Below are 22849 nucleotides of genomic sequence, written 5' to 3' on the forward strand. Positions count from 1 at the left end.
TAATCTTAGGCGGGCAAAAGGCCAGGGTGCCTAAAATGGCTGTCATGTACACAGGAGTACAGGCCTTCGCTGGCAGTGGGATGTAGTTAATGCTTTACGGTATTCATGGTACGCGCAGGGAGAGGAGTGGGAAAAAGGGAAATGAATGCTGTTTATGTACATCAAGTTCTTCAATTTCCACACTTTTACTTGCACAACACCATTAGTGTTTTGATTAATACCGATTTTTAAACACTGGTCTGTATATCAGATGGCCTACACTCAGGCAAATTTAGACTATTATAGTCTTTCTTCCCTATTTATTGCTCACGTGACATTCTTGTTACCATGACCACGAGCGTTTCAGGAAGCTCGGCATTCACCTCGAGGCTCCCGCAACAGACGCTGGATTAATCGTCCATCGGTAAGCATGCCGATCACTGGTCTTTGGAAGCAGTTTCAATACAGGTGACTTTGAGCACCACAGTATTCTCAACTTCCTTCTTTATCCTCTACTTAGATTACGATTCCTGATTAATGCGGACGTAATCCATTGAAATGGGGACACTCTGAGAATTTCTCTACGCTAATCGGTAAGCTGCCCCGCTGACTGACCTCTTTCCCGAAGTGAGTACATCTCGGCCAAGGCTGAATATGTTTTCCCTTTTATGTAGATACGTAGAGTGGTCTCCTATGCCCAGTGTCCGGATCCATCTCCCCTATCATATCGGGATACCGGATTTAATATATTAAGTAAGTCTGATTTATTCATTTCCGTTACGATGATGATTCACAATATAGTTTTTACACATTGTTGGCATCTTCCGTAGGATTGAATTCTTCTCATCGGACCCATCCTGACCAATGACCAGGAAGCACTGATTTATTCAGGTATGCTTCAATACTCGGTGTGTCCACCCCCGTAACCCTTCTTTTGATTAAGACATCTTTTAATGACCATTATAATAATATGAATCAATTACTTCTTTAAATAGGTTGTTAGCCCCACCCTTCCTTCGTCCTGATGAAGACCCTCATGCAAGGACTTCATTGATTCCTGCCTTACTTGGGGTCGAAACGTCGACACACTCCCCGGTTTATGACACAGCCTCTCCTTACCCACTATTCCTGTATATTATGGACAAAGGGGCATGTGCACTATGAACTATTGGTTTGAACTGTGACCGTTTTGTTATATATCTTTCATTGAATTTGTGCTAACGTCATTATAGACGTATTTCTGTTCATTTGATTTAATTAATTGGTTGTGATCACTCGCACCCCTCCGTAACTGGGACCCCTTTCCTCTTAATGCTGGTGAGCTAAAGGCAAGCCCGTCTACGCCCGTCCGCACTCGGACCACGCTCAGCGCCAGCCTCCCTGGCAGTGTGTCCACCCATGGGATGGCCTGCATCTGCTGCTCGCGCAGCCCCCCTGCCACTGTGCCCACCCATGGGATGGCTGCATCTGCTGCTCGTGCAGCCCCCCTGCAAGTATACCCACCCATGGGATGGCCCGCATCTGCTGCTCGAAGTGCCCCCTGCCACTGTACCCACCCATGGGATGGTCGCATCTGCTGCTCGCGCAGCTCCCCCTGCAAGTATACCCAACAATGGGATGGCCCGCAGTTGCTGCTCGAAGTGCCGCCTGCCACTGTACCCACCCTTGGGATGGCCGCATCTACTGCTCGCGCAGCTCCCCCTGCAAGTATACCCAACAATGGGATGGCCCGCAGTTGCTGCTCGAAGTGCCCCCTGTCATTGTGCCCACCCATGGGATGGCTGCATCTGCTGCTCGAAGTGCCCCCTGCCACTGTGCCCACCCATGGGAAGGCCTCATCTGCTGCTCGAAGTGCCCCCTGCCACTGTACCCACCCATGCAATGGCCCGCATCTGCTGCTCGTGCATCCCCCCCTGCAAATATACCCACCCATGGGATGGCCTGCATCTGCTGCTCGAAGTGCCCCCCTGCCACTGTGCCCAGCCATGGGATGGCCCCCATCTGCTGCTCGAAGTGCCCCCTGCCACTGTGCCCACCCATGGGATGGCCCGCATCTGCTGCTCGAAGTGCCCCCTGCCACTGTACCCACCCATGGGATGGCCCGCATCTGCTGCTCGTGCAGCCCCCCTGCAAGTATACCCACCCATGGGATGGCCTGCATCTGCTGCTCGAAGTGTCCCCCTGCCACTGTGCCCACCCATGGGATGGCCCCCATCTGCTGCTCGAAGTGCCCCCTGCCACTGTGCCCACCCATGGGATGGCCCGCATCTGCTGCTCGAAGTGCCCCCTGCCACTGTACCCACCCATGGGATGGCCCGCATCTGCTGCTCACGCAGCGTATACCCACCCATGGGATTGCCTGCATCTGCTGCTCGAAGTGCCCTCTGCCACTGTGCCCACCCATGGGATGGGCTGCATCTGCTACTCGAAGTGCCCCCTGCCACTGTGCCCGCCCATGGGATGGCCGCATCTGTTGCTCGAAGTGCCCCCTGCCACTGTGCTCACCCATGGGATGGCCGCATCTGCTGCTCGAAGTGCGCCCTGCCACTGTACCCACCCATGAGATGGCCGCATCTGCTGCTCGAAGTGCCCCCCTGCAAGTATACCCACCAATGGGATGGCCCGCATCTTCGGCTCGAAGTGCCCCCTGCCACTGTACCCACCCTTGGGATGGCCGCATCTGCTGCTCGCGCAGCCCCCCTGCCACTGTGCCCACCCATGGGATGGCCCACAGCTGCTGCTCGTGCTGCCCCCCTGCAAGTATACCCACCCATGGGATGGCCGCATCTGCTGCTCGAAGTGCCCCCTGCCACTGTGCCCACCCATGGGATAGCCTCATCTGCTGCTCGAAGTGCCCCCTGCCACTGTGCCCACCCATGGGAAGGCCGCATCTGCTGCTCGAAGTGCCCCCTGCCACTGTGCCCCCCCATGGGATGGCCGCATCTGCTGCTCGAAGTGCCCCCCTGCCACTGTGCCCACCCATGGGATGGCCGCAGCTGCTGCTCGAAGTGCCCTCTGCCACTGTGCCAACCCATGGGATGACCGCATCTGCTGCTCGAAGTGCCCCCTGCCACTGTGCCCACCCATGGGATGGCCCCCATCTGCTGCTCGAAGTGCCCCCCTGCCACTGTGCCCACCCATGGGATGGCCGCAGCTGCTGCTCGAAGTGCCCTCTGCCACTGTGCCCACCCATGGGATGACCTCATCTGCTGCTCGAAGTGCCCCCTGCCACTGTGCCCACCCATGGGATGGCCCCCATCTGCTGCTCGAAGTGTCCCGCTGCCACTGTGTCCACCCATGGAATGGCCGCAGCTGCTGCTCGAAGTGCCCTCTGCCACTGAGCCCACCCATGGGATGGCCTCATCTGCTGCTCAAAGTGCCCCCTGCCACTGTGCCCACCCATGGGATGGCCGCATCTGCGGCTCGAAGTGCCCCCCTGCCACTGTGCCCACCCATGAGATGGCCGCATCTGCTGCTCGAAGTGCTCCCCTGCCACTGTGCCCACCCATGGGATGGCCGCAGCTGCTGCTCGAAGTGCCCTCTGCCACTGTGCCCACCCATGGGATGACCGCATCTGCTGCTCGAAGTGCCCCCTGCCACTGTGCCCACCCATGGGATGGCCCCCATCTGCTGCTCGAAGTGCCCCCCTGCCACTGTGCCCACCCATGGGATGGCCGCAGCTACTGTGCCCACCCATGGGATGGCCGCAGCTGCTGCTCGAAGTGCCCTCTGCCACTGTGCCCACCCATGGGATGACCGCATCTGCTGCTCGAAGTCCCCCCTGCCACTGTGCCCACCCATGGGATGGCCCCCATCTGCTGCTCAAAGTGCCCCCCTGCCACTGTGCCCACCCATGGGATGGCCGCAGCTGCTGCTCGAAGTGCCCTCTGCCACTGTGCCCACCCATGGGATGGCCGCATCTGCTGCTCGAAGTGCCCCCTGCCACTGTGCCCACCCATGGGATGGCCGCAGCTACTGTGCCCACCCATGGGATGGCCGCAGCTGCTGCTCGAAGTGCCCTCTGCCACTGTGCCCACCCATGGGATGGCCGCATCTGCTGCTCGAAGTGCCCCCTGCCACTGTGCCCACCCATGGGATGGCCCCCATGTGCTGCTCGAAGTGCCCCCCTGCCACTGTGCCCACCCATGGGATGGCCGCAGCTGCTGCTCTAAGTGCCCTCTGCCACTGTGCCCACCCATGGGATGGCCGCAGCTGCTGCTCGAAGTGCCCTCTGCCACTGTGCCCACCCATGGTATGGCCGCATCTGCTGCTGGAAGTGCCCCCCTGCCACTTTGCCCACCCATGGGATGGCCGCAGCTGCTGCTCGAAGTGCCCTCTGCCACTGTGCCCACCCATGGGATGGCCGCAGCTGCTGCTCGAAGTGCCCTCTGCCACTGTGCCCACCCATGGGATGGCCGCAGTTGCTGCTCGAAGTGCCCTCTGCCACTGTGCCCACCCATGGGATGGCCCCCATCTGCTGCTCGAAGTGCCCCCCTGCCACTGTGCCCACCCATGGGATGGCCGCAGCTGCTGCTCGAAGTGCCCTCTGCCACTGTGCCCACCCATGGGATGGCCGCATCTGCTGCTCGAAGTGCCCCCTGCCACTGAGCCCACCCATGGGATGGCCGCATCTGCTGCTCGAAGTGCTCCCTGCCACTGTGCCCACCCATGGGATGGCCGAAGCTGCTGCTCGAAGTGCCCTCTGCCACTGTGCCCACCCATGCGATGGCCGCAGCTGCTGCTCGAAGTGCCCTCTGCCACTGTGCCCACCCATGGGATGGCCGCATCTGCTGCTCGAAGTGCCCCCTGCCACTGTGCCCACCCATGGGATGGCCCCATGTGCTGCTCGAAGTGCCCCCCTGCCACTGTGCCCACCCATGGGATGGCCGCAGCTGCTGCTCAAAGTGCCCTCTGCCACTGTGCCCACCCATGGGATGGCCGCAGCTGCTGCTCGAAGTGCCCTCTGCCACTGTGCCCACCCATGGGATGGCCCCCATCTGCTGCTCGAAGTGCCCCCCTGCCACTGTGCCCACCCATGGGATGGCCGCAGCTGCTGCTCGAAGTGCCCTCTGCCACTGTGCCCACCCATGGGATGACTGCACCTGCTGCTCGAAGTGCCCCCTGCCACTGTGCCCACCCATGGGATGGCCACAGCTGCTGCTCGAAGTGCCCTCTGCCACTGTGCCCACCCATGGGATGGCCGCAGCTGCTGCTCGAAGTGCCCTCCGCCACTGTGCCCACCCATGGGATGGCCGCATCTGCTGCTCGAAGTGCCCCTCTGCCACTGTGCCTACCCATGGGATGGCCGCAGCTGCTGCTCGAAGTGCCCTCTGCCACTGTGCCCACCCATGGGATGGCCCCCATCTGCTGCTCGAAGTGCCCCCCTGCCACTGTGCCCACCCATGGGATGGCTGCAGCTGCTGCTCGAAGTGCCCCCTGCCACTGTGCCCACCCATGGGATGTCCGCAGCTGCTGCTCGAAGTGCCCTCTGCCACTGTGCCCACCCATGGGATGGCCGCAGCTGCTGCTCGAAGTGCCCTCTGCCACTGTGCCCACCCATGGGATGGCCGCAGCTGCTGCTCGAAGTGCCCTCTGCCACTGTGCCCACCCATGGGATAGCCGCAGCTGCTGCTCGAAGTGCCCTCTGCCACTGTGCCCACCCATGGGATGGCCCCCATCTGCTGCTCAAAGTGCCCCCCTGCCACTGTGCCCACCCATGGGATGGCCGCAGCTGCTGCTCGAAGTGCCCTCTGCCACTGTGCCCACCCATGGGATGACCGCATCTGCTGCTCGAAGTGCCCCTCTGCCACTGTGCCCACCCATGGGATGGCTGCGGCTGCTGCTCGAAGTGCCCCCTGCCACTGTGCCCACCCATGGGATGTCCGCAGCTGCTGCTCGAAGTGCCCCCTGCCACTGTGCCCACCCATGGGATGGCCGCAGCTGCTGCTCGAAGTGCCCTCTGCCACTGTGCCCACCCATGGGATGGCCGCAGCTGCTGCTCGAAGTGCCCTCTGCCACTGTGCCCACCCATGGGATGGCCGCAGCTGCTGCTCGAAGTGCCCTCTGCCACTGTGCCCACCCATGGGATGGCCCCCATCTGCTGCTCGAAGTGCCCCCCTGCCACTGTGCCCACCCATGGGATGGCCGCAGCTGCTGCTCGAAGTGCACTCTGCCACTGTGCCCACCCATGGGATGACCGCATCTGCTGCTCGAAGTGCCCCCTGCCACTGTGTCCACCCGTGGGATGGCCGCAGCTGCTGCTCGAAGTGCCCTCTGCCACTGTGCCCACCCATGGGATGGCCGCATCTGCTGCTCGAAGTGCCCTCTGCCACTGTGCCCACCCATGGGATGGCCCCCATCTGCTGCTCGAAGTGCCCCCCTGCCACTGTGCCCACCCATGGGATGGCCCCCATCTGCTGCTCGAAGTGCCCCTCTGCCACTGTGCCCACCCATGGGATGGCCGCAGCTGCTGCTCGAAGTGCCCTCTGCCACTGTGCCCACCCATGGGATGGCCGCATCTGCTGCTCGAAGTGCCCTCTGCCACTGTGCCCACCCATGGGATGGCCCCCATCTGCTGCTCGAAGTGCCCCCCTGCCACTGTGCCCACCCATGGGATGGCCGCAGCTGCTGCTCGAAGTGCCCTCTGCCACTGTGCCCACCCATGGGATGGCCGCATCTGCTGCTCGAAGTGCCCTCTGCCACTGTGCCCACCCGTGGGATGGCCGCATCTGCTCGAAGTGCCCTCTGCCACTGTGCCCACCCATGGGATGACCGCATCTGCTGCTCGAAGTGCCCTCTGCCACTGTGCCCACCCATGGGATGGCCGCAGCTGCTGCTCGAAGTGCACCCCTGCCACTGTGCCCACCCATGGGATGGCCCCCATCTGCTGCTCGAAGTGCACCCCTGCCACTGTGCCCACCCATGGGAGGGCCGCATCTGCTGCTCGAAGTGCACCCCTGCCACTGTGCCCACCCATGGGATGACCGCAGCTGCTGCTCGAAGTGCACCCCTGCCACTGTGCCAACCCATGGGAGGGCCGCATCTGCTGCTCGAAGTGCACCCCTGCCACTGTGCCCACCCATGGGAGGGCCGCATCTGCTGCTCGAAGTGCACCCCTGCCACTGTGCCCACCCATGGGAGGGCCGCATCTGCTGCTCGAAGTGCACCCCTGCCACTGTGCCCACCCATGGGATGACCGCAGCTGCTGCTCGAAGTGCACCCCTGCCATTGTGCCCACCCATGGGATGACCGCAGCTGCTGCTCGAAGTGCCCTCTGCCACTGTGCCCACCCACGGGAGGGCCGCATCTGCTGCTCGAAGTGCACCCCTGCCACTGTGCCCACCCATGGGAGGGCCGCATCTGCTGCTCGAAGTGCCCCCTGCCACTGTGCCCACCCGTGGGATGGCCGCAGCTACTGCTCGAAGTGCCCTCTGCCACTGTGCCCACCCATGGGATGGCCGCAGCTGCTGCTCGAAGTGCACCCCTGCCACTGTGCCCACCCATGGGATGGCCCCCATCTGCTGCTCGAAGTGCCCCCCTGCCACTGTGCCCACCCATGGGATGGCCCCCAGCTGCTGCTCGAAGTGCACCCCTGCCACTGTGCCCACCCATGGGATGACCGCAGCTGCTGCTCGAAGTGCCCCCCTGCCACTGTGCCCACCCATGGGATGGCCCCCAGCTGCTGCTCGAAGTGCCCTCTGCCACTGTGCCCACCCATGGGATGGCCCCCAGCTGCTGCTCGAAGTGCCCCCCTGCCACTGTGCCCACCCATGGGATGGCCCCCATCTGCTGCTCGAAGTGCCCCCCTGCCACTGTGCCCACCCATGGGATGGCCCCCAGCTGCTGCTCGAAGTGCCCTCTGCCACTGTGCCCACCCATGGGATGACCGCAGCTGCTGCTGGAAGTGCCCTCTGCCACTGTGCCCACCCATGGGATGACCGCAGCTGCTGCTGGAAGTGCCCCTCTGCCACTGTGCCCACCCATGGGATGACCGCAGCTGCTGCTGGAAGTGCCCTCTGCCACTGTGCCCACCCATGGGATGACCGCAGCTGCTGCTGGAAGTGCCCCCCTGCCACTGTGCCCACCCATGGGAGGGCCGCAGCTGCTGCTCGCGGTCGTGTTGCCTCAAGCTAAGGAATGTCTTGTCCCAATGATAGAATCCCCCTCTGTGCGAGAGGGTGGGCCATCTGCCGGCTCACTCTCACCGAGAATAAAGTTCAGGCCTTAACTTGCGATATTAGGAAACACACCGTCGGACCGACAGCTGCTATGGCGCACCCATCTATTCCAGGCCCCTGATTAACAACTCCCCTCCTTGTGCGCCTTTACGGAGTCCAAAGCCCTCGACCCTATGTCCATCCCTGACACCTGCGCGTGGCGGGCGAAGCCTCTGATCCGGTGAATCCAGCGCTTCCCCCGAGCTCCAGGACCTCCAGGCGCGGCCCGGCTGGCAGAAGGGACGAAGGTTTGGTGATTCAAACCCAAGCGCGCTCAGCAGCCCCGGAAGGCGAGGCGCCCTCTTTTCCAATTGAGATCAGTGACCAGTGATCCTGCAATGCTCAGCACTGAGACACCCCCAAAGAACACGACCCGGGCCCAGGGGGCCCAGGCCCCCCCCTGGGGGGGGGGGCAGGGGGGACCAGGGAGGCCAGGGGGGCTCCGGGCGGCCCAGGGAGGACGGGGATGCTCAGGGGGGCCAGGAGGGCCCTGGAGTGCTCGGGGGCTCACTGCTCAGGGGGTCTCAGGGGGCCCAGGGGGGCCTGGGGGGCCCTGTGGGACTCAGGGGGGCCCACGGGGCCAGGAGGGCCCTGGGGTGCTCGGGGGCTCAGGGGGTCTCAGGGGGCCCAAGGGGGCTCGGGGGGCTCAGGGGGGCCCAGGGGGGCCCAGGGGGGACTGGGGGGCCCCGTGGGACTCAGGGGGGCCCACGGGGGCCAGGAGGGCCCTGGGGTGCTCGGGGGCTCAGGGGGTCTCAGGGGGCCCAGGGGGGCCATCGGACCACCCTGCAGGGCCCGACAGCACACGGACAGGGATAGCTCACGAAGAGCTGTTGACGCACTCTCAAGGCCCTTCTCATGTTGCCGCTGCGCAGAGGGTCTTAGCTGGAAGCTTGGTATTGGCACCTGCAACAACCCCTGGGGCACCCCGATACAGCCTGTTGCCCCTCACACTTCTCTTTGGCTCTGAATGGTCACATTTAACATTCTTGTCATTAATCAGAAATGCTGCTTGGGAATTGTTATTAATGTTGACTGCTTGCTTTTATAATGTGCTTTTAATTTTTTCTTTGTTTTAATTAAGTATTGATGAGATGTTTGTATGTTACGGTTTTAATTAACTGTATATTAGAGAGAGATCACTCCTTCAGTGGCCCCCCAGGTCCAGGAGCAACGTTTATTGACCAGGTAAGCCAAATGCTAGAGATTTAAGCCGTCCTATCGGATATTTCGATTCTGTTTTTTTTTTGTTTTTTTAAAAGTTTCAAAAACCGTTATTGTCTGAATAAAGCAGGGTGCATCCATGCAATGAATTCGAGCCAATGTTTGTCATCTTTTACAAACTGCGGGCATCTTCCCATGCTTAGCGTGATACAGGAACATTAACATTCACCCTGTGCCCTCCCAGTAATCATAACCCCAAAAAGCACAATAATACGCATTCCTGAAGTTAGTGACACATCTAACTTTGTCTAAGACAAAGAAGCGAGACGAGAAATAAGTTCCACTGCTGTCATGGGGACCACCTGGCGATTTCGGCAGCTTGGCATGACCTGACCCCACCAAGACGACATGTGTGAACTCTGCGTTTGACAGGTATCTATGTATTTATTCCAAGGGGTGTTCTCCCAGAGGTGTCTATGTTTGTATTCCAAGGGGTGTTCTCCCAGAGGTGTCTACGTATGTATTCCAAGGGGTGTTCTCCCAGAGGTGTCTATGTATGTATTCCAAGGGGTGTTCTCCCAGAGGTGTCTATGTATGTATTCCAAGGGGTGTTCTCCCAGAGGTGTCTACGTATGTATTCCAAGGGGTGTTCTCCCAGAGGTGTCTATGTATGTATTCCAAGGGGTGTTCTCCCAGAGGTGTCTATGTATGTATTCCTAGGGGTGTTCACCAAGAGGGGTCTATGTATGTATTCCAAGGGGTGTTCTCCCAGAGGTGTCTATGTCTGTATTCCAAGGGGTGTTCTCCCAGAGGTGTCTACGTATGTATTCCAAGGGGTGTTCTCCCAGAGGTGTCTACGTCTGTATTCCAAGGGGTGTTCTCCCAGAGGTGTCTATGTATGTATTCCAAGGGGTGTTCTCCAAGAGGTGTCTATGTTTGTATTCCAAGGGGTGTTCTCCCAGAGGTGTCTATGTATGTATTCCAAGGGGTGTTCTCCCAGAGGTGTCTACGTATGTATTCCAAGGGGTGTTCTCCCAGAGGTGTCTATGTATGTATTCCAAGGGGTGTTCTCCCAGAGGTGTCTACGTATGTATTCCAAGGGGTGTTCTCCCAGAGGTGTCTATGTATGTATTCCAAGGGGTGTTCTCCCAGAGGTGTCTACGTATGTATTCCAAGGGGTGTTCTCCCAGAGGTGTCTACGTATGTATTCCAAGGGGTGTTCTCCCAGAGGTGTCTACGTATGTATTCCAAGGGGTGTTCTCCCAGAGGTGTCTACGTATGTATTCCAAGGGGTGTTCTCCCAGAGGTGTCTATGTATGTATTCCAAGGGGTGTTCTCCCAGAGGTGTCTATGTATGTATTCCAAGGGGTGTTCTCCCAGAGGTGTCTACGTATGTATTCCAAGGGGTGTTCTCCCAGAGGTGTCTACGTATGTATTCCAAGGGGTGTTCTCCCAGAGGTGTCTATGTATGTATTCCAAGGGGTGTTCTCCCAGAGGTGTCTATGTATGTATTCCAAGGGGTGTTCTCCCAGAGGTGTCTACGTATGTATTCCAAGGGGTGTTCTCCCAGAGGTGTCTACGTATGTATTCCAAGGGGTGTTCTCCCAGAGGTGTCTATGTATGTATTCCAAGGGGTGTTCTCCCAGAGGTGTCTATGTATGTATTCCAAGGGTGTTCTCCCAGAGGTGTCTACGTATGTATTCCAAGGGGTGTTCTCCCAGAGGTGTCTATGTATGTATTCCAAGGGGTGTTCTCCCAGAGGTGTCTACGTATGTATTCCAAGGGGTGTTCTCCCAGAGGTGTCTACGTATGTATTCCAAGGGGTGTTCTCCCAGAGGTGTCTATGTATGTATTCCAAGGGGTGTTCTCCCAGAGGTGTCTACGTATGTATTCCAAGGGGTGTTCTCCCAGAGGTGTCTATGTATGTATTCCAAGGGGTGTTCTCCCAGAGGTGTCTACGTATGTATTCCAAGGGGTGTCTCCCATCGATTGCGCTGGCGGGAGGTTAGCGGTGCGCGCTCCTCTAAATGTGCGATCTTTAATCGGAAGATTGCGACGCGCCCGCGACTACAGCGGGAGTGTCTTCCTGCTCGTCCCATCCCCAGCTCGCTGTCCAAGGAGGGAGGACACAAAGGGGGCCCAGATGTCTTTAGGTTTTGATTTTAAAGGCAGTAGATCCGCGTAATCATGCAAACGTTCCTGCCATATGGACATGACGGACCCAACACCTCCCCCACCTGCATGCCACTAGGCGTTTGGCTAATAGGGGTCTAAATGCCAGGAAGTTTCTATGCACAGTCTCCAGCGGTTGTCTCAGGCCTAACAGCGCTTTCAGCGGTCAGGGGGAGATCGCAAGGCCCAGCATAGAAGAGAACCCCCCGAACACCTGAGCCCAGTATGAGGCAACTTGGGGCAGCGCCAAGCGAGATGCATGAAGGCAGCTCCAGCCGCACCACAACGGACCCAGCAATCAGAATCGCGCAGGCGGGATGTATGTAACCGAGCGGGGGGTGGTATAGTCGGTGTAAGAATTTATAATGTAGAAGCCTGGACCTGTTGTTACCAGTGATCGCTTTCGCTTGTATGCAGCTGAGCTCCCCTTGTTCATCTGTCAATGGCTCTTTGAGGTCCCCGTCCCACTCCAGTCGGGCCCGCAGTGTGGTGGGTCGTGTCCCCGTCCCACTCCAGCCGGGCCCGCAGTGTGGTGGGTCGTGTCCCCGTCCCACTCCAGTTGGGCCCGCAGTGTGGTGGGTCGTGTCCCCGTCCCACTCCAGCCGGGCCCGCAGTGTGGTGGGTCGTGTCCCCGTCCCACTCCAGCCGGGCCCGCAGTGTGGTGGGTCGTGGCCCCGTCCCACTCCAGTTGGGCCCGCAGTGTGGTGGGTCGTGTCCCCGTCCTACTCCAGCCGGGCCCGCAGTGTGGTGGGTCGTGTCCCTGTCCCACTCCAGCCGGGCCGCAGTGTGGTGGGTCGTGTCCCCGTCCCACTCCAGTTGGGCCCGCAGTGTAGTGGGTCGTGTCCCCGTCCCACTCCAGCCGGGCCCGCAGTGTGGTGGGTCGTGTCCCCGTCCCACTACAGCCGGGCCCGCAGTGTGGTGGGTCGTGTCCCCGTCCCACTCCAGCCGGGCCCGCAGTGTGGTGGGTCGTGTCCCCATCCCACTCAAGTCGGACGCATTGTGGTGAGTCGTGGTGCGTCCTGCACATGTTTGTAAAGCTGTGAAACTACATGGCGTGGCGCATCTGTGTGTACTAAGGCGTGTGGTGGCGCAAAGGTTTCAGGCTCAGTGGGGAAAGAGGGAGTAATAGTTCGGACGTTCTGTCGCAGTCGGGCAAATGAAAAGAGAGGCAACCTCTCTTTAAACAAGCATTGGAAATGCAATAGGTCTCGCATTAGGAAAGTTTGAGCTATTGATCTTATAAATTAAGTTTTTTTTTTATTTATGTGTTTGTTAAAATAGCTAAATTAATAGCTCTGTCATTTACAATGCCAATAGTTATAACTTTCGCAAATGTGACACCTATAGCATTTGTAATGCAACATGTTTTTTATTTATGTGACTTAGATATATTAATATTACAAATAACAATGGCTTTTATTTTTTTTGTTAAATTAATTGTTAAATAATTTATTTAATTTGTAGTGGCAATAGCTTAAACTTTTGTAAATAACTTTTGTGAAGATTATATTCAGTGTTTTTTATTGTGACGAAAATCCAAGAACAGAAGTGAAATATTAACATCTTTTTTCTGATTTGTAATAAAGCTTGAAAGATTGAAAACAGCTTGAAACAGTGTCGCCTGTCGTGAACTGAGGGCTGTAACTCACTGTGTGATGCACTAAGTAAAGGCGACCACAAAATACAGAAACTGTGAATTGAGCTATACAGGAAATGGGAGCCGAACAATGGGGAGAGGGAGGGCGGGTGATTTATGCTTCCAGATTATGAGGTGGAAGTGCTCTGGCGAATACACCGCCCCCTCCCCACAGTTGCAAGTCAAACTTGAGCGAAGAGAAGGACATGCAGTGTTGCAGATCCTGAGCTAACTTTTGTTTACCTTTGTCAGTGGCAGTGTAATCCCTGTCAAAGATTACATGCTGTTTTTTATGTATTATTTACTTTGTGTTTCAGCCTGCCGCTAGTTGTGCTAGTTGTGTGCGTGTGTGTCTGAGTGGGAGTGTTCACTCACTCGCTCATCTTACATGAAACCGAGCTGCAGAAAGCCTTGGGGAGTCCTCAATACTTAGGAACCTCCGCTGTCCCAACACTAAGGAAACAAGCTTGGCAATGAAGCCAGCTGGTTTAAAAGGGGGCAGGCTGTCGTTTCTCTGACATCCAGGATAACATAAAGCACTGAGTGATGTTACCAAAGTGTAGCCCACTTCTTGGTAAAGTTAGTGGCAACATAACAAGACGGTTGATGCATCTTAATCCTGGTCATGGGCAAAAGCTGGATCAAGGTTATCCAGGCAAAGAACTGGTCACGGACCACTAGTGCGTGATCGCTCATTTTAATGAACCAAAAATAGCTCCCCTTAATATCCTGCTGCCAGGTGAGGCTTGCTACCTTCTTTTTGTAGCCTTTTCTGCCTGTCTCCTGACTTACGGAGAGGTTTTTTTTCAAATTAATGGTGAAGCGGCATCAGCTATTTGGCCATTTGTGTGGTTGCGTAGCGGCAAAGCAGAAACACATTTAACTGCTCCTGGAAAAGGCAGAGAATGTCCTTGTCAAAGCTCTAGGGGAACTAAGAATTGAATTACTCTTCTATTCGCATACAAAATAACATAAAAAAACATCCTACGCAAGAGCTTGTGATATTTCTCGTATGTGGCAGAAAATGTGCTGCACATGCTTTCCTTGTGATGGAAAAACATAACACCCCTTGAATGCCGCTAGTTGTGCGCGTGTGTGTCTGAGTGGGAGTATTCATGTGAGTGCGAGTGTGAGTGTGTGTGCATGTGTGTGTGTCTGAGTGTGCATGTGGGTGTGTGTATGTGAGTGCATGCATGTGAGTCTGTTTGCAAGTGCATGCGTGTGTGTGTGTCTGTGTGTCTGAAGAATTCTCTCATGCTGTATTTTGAGAAAGCTTTTGTGTATGCTGTCTATGTTTGTAAGCGTTGCGTCTAAAAAAACAAGTCTTTTGTGAACGTTACAACCTGGGCTGCCTAGAGCATAAAGAAGCATTGGCTGCGAAAAGCAGGCCAGAGAGCGCCGGGGCTGAGCAACTTGTGACCTTGGCACTGTAAGTGGTATGCAGTGTTATATAAATTAATTATATTGCATGTGGAGGGTTACAATATCATTTATTTATATAATCATAGCACTTTTGAACCGATTTTCGCTCACGTTAATCTTCTGTCTTTCTGGGTGTAAACAACGGTAATCCTCAACACTGTAATTAAATGCCGGGTTTTTTGTCTGCTATTCACAGATGAAACCTTTCGTAATTCAATACCAACGTCATCCAGTCGGAGACTGGGGGAGGGGGTCTTTTTTGAGGAAGTGAGAGGGAAAGAAATCAAAAGCATAGAAATTACACACACATTTTTTTTCTCTGAATACTGCGAAAAGAAATGCTTATTTGATGGGTGCACATTTAAGTTGAAAACAAATCTTTTTGTTTTCATGTACGTCTACAAACGCATTGAGTATTACACGAGGTTGTTCAAGTGACTAGCTGGGTTGTTGGGTAGGGGGATTGTAGTTTGCTCTACACAAATCCATTTTGCTGCGGCTTCCGATGCCGGTCTGACAGAATGTGCTATGTTTATCGCCTTGCAACTGAGAGTGCCGCAAAAGAGTCCTAGGGGAAAACAGCAGCAACTAAGCTGTTCATGAACACGTACAGGATTGGGTAAGACAGTAAGGGGCAGATTTATGAAGGGCTTGCGCCACGTTTACGCCGCCGTTGCGTGACGCAACGGCACGGAAACGTGGCGCATCCCTGCGCCCTATTTACAACGTGACGCATCTAGGAGATGTGTCACGTTGTACAGCACTGCGCCATGAGGAGGCGTTCCTGCGCAGGGGGGCGCGTTCCTGCGCAGGACTTGCCTCCTGAAAGTGGCTGAGTGAAATTTATGAGATTTCACTCAGTCACTTTCAGGGCAATGATGCGTCAAAACCCTGCGCCTGCTTGAAGCAGGCGTAAGGCTTGAGGCAGCATTGAAAGAATAGGCCCCCCCAGAGCATTGCTGGAGCTGCGTCGCGCTTGCGGCGCAACTCTAGCAATGCGCCACACTTCCGGCATAGATGCGTCACGCATCTGTGCCGTTTTTGCCCCATGGTGCGCCGCATCATAAATGCGGCGCACCATGGGTGGCGTAGCTGCGGCGCATGTTAACTGGCGCATCCCTCGGGATGCGCCAGTTAACATAAATCTGCCCCACAGTGTATAGGAAATAAGCGTAAATGTACAGTAAATACCGTCACCAGAAATGCACACAAAAATAAAATCCCAAACGCGGTAAAAGTTTAAGAGAAATAATAAATTTTAAAGTCGCACTGTAGTTGCTCAGATGCACGACACCGTAAAGGCAAAAGGAAGACTAACACTAACAAAGAAAACAAATTAAAGACAAGGAAGAGGGAAAGAAAGGATGGAGGCTGAAGGCACGCTGAAGGGCGAGGGAGGAGAGGGAGGGAGGAGAAATGCGAGAAAAGTGTGATGCAGGGGGTGGGGGTAGCGGATACCTTTGAAGTCAAGTCAAGTAATTTATATAGCGCACTACATACCCAGAGGGTCTCAAGGCGCTTGAGGGAGGGTGGAGAATTACTTGTCGAATATCCAGGTTTAAAGCTGCTTTCTGAAGGCTAGGTGGTTTTGAGTAAGGCGGAGGTGAATGGGAAGGGAGTTCCAGGTTTTAGCCGCTAAGTAGGAGAAGGATCTTCCCCCCATGGTGGTTTTGTTGATGCGTGGGACAGCAGCGAGGGCTTGGTTGGAAGAACATAGCTGGCGGGAGGGGGTGTAGAAGGATAGTCGCATGTTGAGGCATTCGGGTCCAAGTTCGTAGAGTGCTTTGTGTGCGTGGGTGAGGAGGCAGAACGTTATCCTCTTATTGACGGGGAGCCAGTGGAGGTCTTTCAGGTGACCGGAAATGTGGTCTTTGCGCGGGATGTCTAGTATGAGTCTGGCTGATGCGTTTTGGATGCGTTGGAGTTTTTTCTGAAGTTTTGCGGTGGTACCGGCGTACAGGGTGTTTCCGTAGTCCAGGCGGCTTGTAACCAGTGCGGTTGTTGACCGTTTTTCTAGTTTCGGTGGGGATCCAGGGAAATTTTTTTTGAGCATGCGAAGAATGTTGAAGCATGATGATGAAACGGCGTTGACTTGTCTGGTCATCGAGAGTGAGGAGTCCAGCATGACGCCCAGGTTCCGTGCGTGGTCCGTTGGGATGGGTGCTTTTCCTAGGGCCGCTGGCCACCAGGAGTCGTCCCAGGAGGAAGGGGAGGTACCTAAGATGAGGACTTCTGTCTTGTCCGAGTTCAGTTTGAGACGGCTGTGCTTCATCCATTTGGCTACTTCTTGCATCCCTTCATTTAGGTTAGTTTTGGCGGTGTTTGGGTCTTTGGTGAGAGAGAGGATCAGTTGAGTGTCATCAGCGTAGGAGATGATGTTGAGGTTGTGTTGGCGTGCGATGGTCGCGAGGGGGCTCATGTAAATGTTGAAGAGGGTAGGACTGAGTGAAGATCCTTGTGGCACGCCACAGATGACTTCGGTGGCCTCTGACTTAAACGGTGGGAGGCGGACTCTCTGAGTTCTTCCGGCAAGGAACGAGATGATCCAGTCCAAAGCTTTTCCTTGAATTCCGATGTTGTTGAGGCGATGTATAAGGGTGCTATGACAGACTGTGTCGAAGGCTGCAGAGAGGTGAAGGAGGATGAGGGCGACTGTGTCTCCGTTGTCCAGTAGTGTTCGAATGTCGTCTGTTGCTGCGATGAGGGCGGTTTCGGTGCTGTGTTTGGCTCGGAAGCCGGACTGTGAGGTGAGGTTCCGTGACGATTTGAACCCGTGTTTTCAACATTGTCGTAAACGCATAATTTTGGTACCAGTGAACCGCAAATGATCCATTTAGCATGTCCTGGTGTTTTCGCTATGCTACGAGCAAGAGCACTCCTGTTATAAACATATTTCTGATTCACCCATGGCATCCATCTTAGAGTATGGCAGCCATTTTGTATTCCTGCCCTCACATAGTCAATGGACACACAATGACCTCTGATTAATCCATTTCGTTTAAGGACACGTAAGCCTTAGCCGGCGATTCACCTTGCTAGTGACACGTACACCTTAGGACAGAAACGCTGTGGCCGCATGACTCGACAAAAGCTGCCTCCCCAGCCTGAGGCCAGTCCTGCTATACTGGTTCTCGTGTTCGTTGGCCTGATCATGATTAGGCGGCCGAAGCTGGTAGCCTTGCCCATTTACGACCCACAAACATCTCTTATCCTGCTTTTCTATCTCCTGCACCTGGCTCTGCTCCTTTCCTTCTGGGCCTTTATTAGGGGGAGGTAACGAAATTTACGATGAGGCGGTCCGGCTCTTGAATGAAAAGTTGACATGAGATTATGATGGAACAGTGGGAACCCCTCGTTCGTAATGTTTTGACATCAGATATTGTTGACGATTCTTGTGTAACACCAAATATTTATTGTTTAGGACATGAAGGTTTAGAAATGTACTAGCATGTGAAGAATGTTGCCCCAAGCTGAAAATTTAGTATTTAAGGAGCAACCCACTTTGTACAAATCGAACAGGCTCCTAGATTCTGCCCGTGTGTAGTATCTGTGACTTCTGTGTCCCTGCAGTAATAAACCTTTGATCTTTGACGCCACCATTGAGAAGCCCGTGTTTCTGTTTATTTGTGCACCGAGACAGGTAGAACTCCGGGGTCTTCGGGTGTTGTCCCTGACACCTCTGGACGGAACCAAAAAGTCCAGAACTCCAATTGGCGCCCAACGTGGGGCTCGTCGTCATTCGGTACCGGTCCAAAAGCCTGAAGAGTTCGAGAAGCTTCGTGTGAAGATTCCAGAGGGAGGCGCCCCACTTCATCGATCCCGGCATATCGCAAAAGTGGCCCGACGTTCTCTTCCACGAGGGTTCCCGTTCGGACGGCTGCAGTGGTCCGCTGCCCTGACTGTCGCCCTGTCTTGGACCCGAGGTGCAGACCTTAGTACGGCGAGACAAGACCGGTTTCTCCTTGGTGACGTCTTCAGTGCCTCAGTTAAGTATTAAGTGGTTGCTAGTTGTTTGGTTACTTCGTAAGGGTTTGCTCCTGTTTGGATAATCCTTTTAGTTCTTGGTTTGGTTTGGTTTCGTAAGATTATCACTGGTTGTTCTGGTTACGATAATCATTTGGTTTAGTTTGGGTATCGATACATTTGTTCGCTTTGGTAGGCCTAAGTTCTTGGTTCAAGTGCGCACCTTTTTGTTTGTGTCTGTTTGTGTTCCGGATTATAAAATGGTAAGTCGGAAAAGTTGTATGTTGTCTTGTTTTGGTTGCAACAGGGATTCCCGGTTAGAGGACTCATGTCTGGTTCCTCCGATTGGGACTCCTCTTTATGATCTTTATTGCAAGTTCGGTGTGGGCCCTATCTCTTATAACGAGGTATGGGTCCGCTACACGGAAAAAGACGGTGTCCTTAGTTGGCCACTGCATGGTAGTTTTGAACCTGAAATTCTTGACAATTTAGAAGTGAAATTGTTTAAGAAGAAAGCCCGGCCGGCAATGTTTGATTCTTTCCGTTATTGGCGAAAAGAATCCAAACAGAGAGAAACTAAAAAGCTGAAGAAAGAACAGAAGAACAAGAGTTGACTTTAGAACAGTCTGCCAAGCAGCTGCAACTCAATGAATCTGAGAAAGCGATAGAGGTGGCCAATAGAGAGCATAATCTAGCGATAGACAAGTGCTACCCTGCCTTGCCATCGAGTACAACTAAGATATTGGAGGACCCTGAAAAGGATCCTCTGTTGTCTTACTTGTTGAGGTCTCCCCCACCGTATGCACAGGGTGCTACAGCTCCACCTTTGCCTAATGTTCAATTACCGGTTGCTGGACAGCCTGGTATTCCTGCTCCCCTGAATCAAGCTCCTGTTGTCCCTGTGGTTATCGATGTTCCTCCGGCACCCCCTCTTCCAGGGTTGCCAGCTCCAGCTCCTCTGCCTATACCTGTACCGCTGAATCCTGTTGTTTCACAAGCTACCTTGCCTGCTACCCCTACTGTTGCTGTGTCTTCTGTCCCGACAACTACTCTTCTTCAAACTTCTGCAAGCTATATGACTCCGCTTTCTGTTCGTCGGAGAATCACTGATTCTGTCGCTAATATTATATCTCCCTTTTATAAAACTTTGATTAGGAGTTCTGTCTCTGATTCTGTTCAGAGACGTAGTCAGCTTCCTAGTAGTGAAGAACGTGGAATATTAGACTCCACTGCCCTTAGATGGATTTCGGAGATGGGAAGATATAGTGTGCGAGATGTGTTAGATACATTTATGCAATGGAAGGAACCGACACAGCGCTATGTGTTTGATGTCATGTGTTCCCTTTTACGTGAAGAATGGGAAGAGAGCGAATCTGAACAAGTACCGGATGAATTAATCCAAATTCAACAAAAATTTGCTGCGGGTATGATAGTTGGTCAAGAGATAAAGGAAGCAATGGAATTAATTTTAGATTTTAGATTCGATCCTTCCCTTCGTTCACCAAGAGAATTAGAGAAACGTAGTACGAAACAAGGTCGACAATATCCTATGAGAGAGGTTCCTCCAATTTGGCGCGAAGCCGTTCAAGCTGACGCAGTGAATGGTATTGCAGCCGCTCCGGCCCAATTCCAGAGAGTGTGGATACACATTCCGTGGAAACGAGCTGAAGTGCTAGCAGTGAAACAGGCCTTGCCAGATCCGCGTAAAAATCCAGCCGGATATTACAAAGAGTTGGCGCAAACAGTTGAAGCCTGTGTAATGAATTTAGCGGACATTGACATGTTATTTGGCAATGTAGTACCGCAACCAATTTGGGCTAAAATTCGTAAAGAAAATCATCCAGTTGCCCTAGGTGGTGATTGGGCAGCTATAATAGCGGCAGATGGTCAACAAATAGGTGGTTCTAAACCCGAAGCTCTAATTGCTGATTTACCTGGTAGAATAATCGAATTAATGAAAACTTTAATGCCAGCATTGCGCGTTAACTGGGACAAGTTATCCGCATGCAGACAGAAAAAGGACGAAAGTGTCTCCGACTTTTTCACAAGGTTTGAAGAAACTTTCGTAGATCACAGTGGTCAGGATATGAGCACAGAAGGAGGCCAGAGATTATTCGTTGATAAATTTGTGCACAATCTGTTACCAGAGCTAAGTAATAAATTAAAAGATTCTGAAAGTGCGTGGGCTGCCTCTACGACTGCACAAATACTTGCAACTGCTCAGTATTATGAAAATAGGGATAAGTGAGAAAAAGAAAAGTCAGATAAGAAGACGAAAGATTTAAAAACTAAAGTCCTTTTGCAGCAGGCATATCCGCCTCGCACGAATCAGAATAATCAGAATAACACACAGCAAGGGCCATATCAGAGGACAGATTATGGTTCTCAGAGACCACAATATCAATGGAATCAGTGTGCTTACTGCAAGAAGGAAGGTCATTATAAGAATGAGTGTCCTGTTTTAGCACAAAATAATGCTGCAGCAGCTCAGAGAGGTCGTGGTGGTTCTATGCAAAATTCTAGAGGTCGAGGACGAGGTGCTATGCCTCCACAAACGAATGATCGCCCTTCTAATTATTTTGATCAGCGAAATGGACAATCTACTCAACCAAATAGATCTCAACAATATCACGTTGAGGACTACTGTGAAGTTAGTGAGGAATTTCAGCAAAATGAGTACTAGGACAGCCATGGACAAAGAGAGGGAGTAGTATCAGTTCCAGTAGATCAGAGTGGGCCTTATGTCGCAGTAGCAACATCAGGTGTAGTCGAACCGTTTCTGTTGGATACTGGTGCAGCAAAAAGTTCTATCATACATGCGAAACTCCCAGGCGCACTTTTGTCTGGCTTAACAAATGTTTCAGTAGGTTTTTCAGGCGCCCCTGTTCACAACCCCGTGTCTGGTCCTTTGTCTATTTCTGTTGGACCCTGTCAATCGAAAGCACCCCTGATTTTGACGACTGGTTGTAATGAAAATCTGCTTGGTTTAGACTTGTTAAAACGCCTATATGCGACACTGTACTGTTCTCCGGCAGGAGTACAGCTTACATTAGGTAAGAGAATCATCTCCCCGATGTACTTGTCAATGGATGCGCTCCCACCAGAGCTGCGTTCTCTCCCTAATACTCTTTGGGCGACTGGTCCTAACGATGTTGGTCTTTTAGAAATCCCACCATATGTAGTCACTTTGAAAGCAAATGTCAAATTTCCAAGAATCCCTCAATACAAGATATCTAGTGAAGGTGAACGAGCGTTTTTATTGATCGTGCAAGATTTGATCAAGAAAGGCGTAGTAGAAGAAACTAGAGGAAATATCTGCAACAGTCCTGTACTGCCGATTCTGAAACGCACTGATCCTTCTAAGCCTCCAGCCTATAGGTTTGTAATCGATCTTAGAGAGGTTAACAAAATTGTGATTCCACAGTTTCCTGTGGTTCCAGACATTGCTGCATTGTTAACGTTGATTCCTGCTACAGCCACATGGTTTTCAGTCATCGACTTGAAGAATGCCTTTTTCAGCATTCCGATAGCCGAGGAAAGCAGAGATATTTTCGGCTTCTCTTTAGGAGGCCGAAGCTTCAGGTTTAAACGTGCTCCACAAGGCTATTGTGAGAGTCCATCCATTTACAGCCAGGCATTAAAAAGTCAGTTAGATTCTTTTGTACTTCCTACTGGTTCTGCTTTAGTGCAGTATGTCGATGAGCTTCTAGTGGCTGCCGATGACAAGGAAACTTGCAAAGCAGCTACAATTTCCTTATTGCATCATTTGTCTGATTTGAACCACAAAGTATCTCCTTCCAAGATGCAATATTGTTGCCAAGAAGTGACCTACCTAGGTCATCTCTTGTCAAAGGAGGGAAGAAGATTGACCCCAGAGAGAATAAAAGCAATTACGCAAATGAATGTTCCTAGCACACAGAGAGAAGTACGTGCCTTTTTAGGTATTACTTCATACTGTAGGCAATGGATACCAAATTTTTCTCTTTTGGCAAAACCATTGGTGGCTTTGACTGGGAAAGGTGTTCCGAGTCCGGTGCCATGGTCTGCCGAATGTCAGCAAAGTTTTTCTGAGTTACGAAATGCATTGTGTTCAGCTCCTGTATTGGGTACACCCGATTACAGTAAACCATTTACACTCTATGTCCACGAGAGAGAAGGTTGCGCGTTGAGTGTTCTGACGCAACGATTTGGTGATAAACAACGCCCTTGTGCGTATTTCTCATCAACATTAGATCCGGTAGCCAGAGCGTTGCCTAGTTGTTTGAGAGCTACAGCAGCAGCTGCAGCGTCCATTCGACAA

The sequence above is a fragment of the Lissotriton vulgaris genome, chromosome 1_2 (genome assembly GCF_964263255.1).
Source record: "Lissotriton vulgaris chromosome 1_2, aLisVul1.2, whole genome shotgun sequence".
In the NCBI taxonomy this organism is placed as follows: domain Eukaryota; kingdom Metazoa; phylum Chordata; class Amphibia; order Caudata; family Salamandridae; genus Lissotriton; species Lissotriton vulgaris.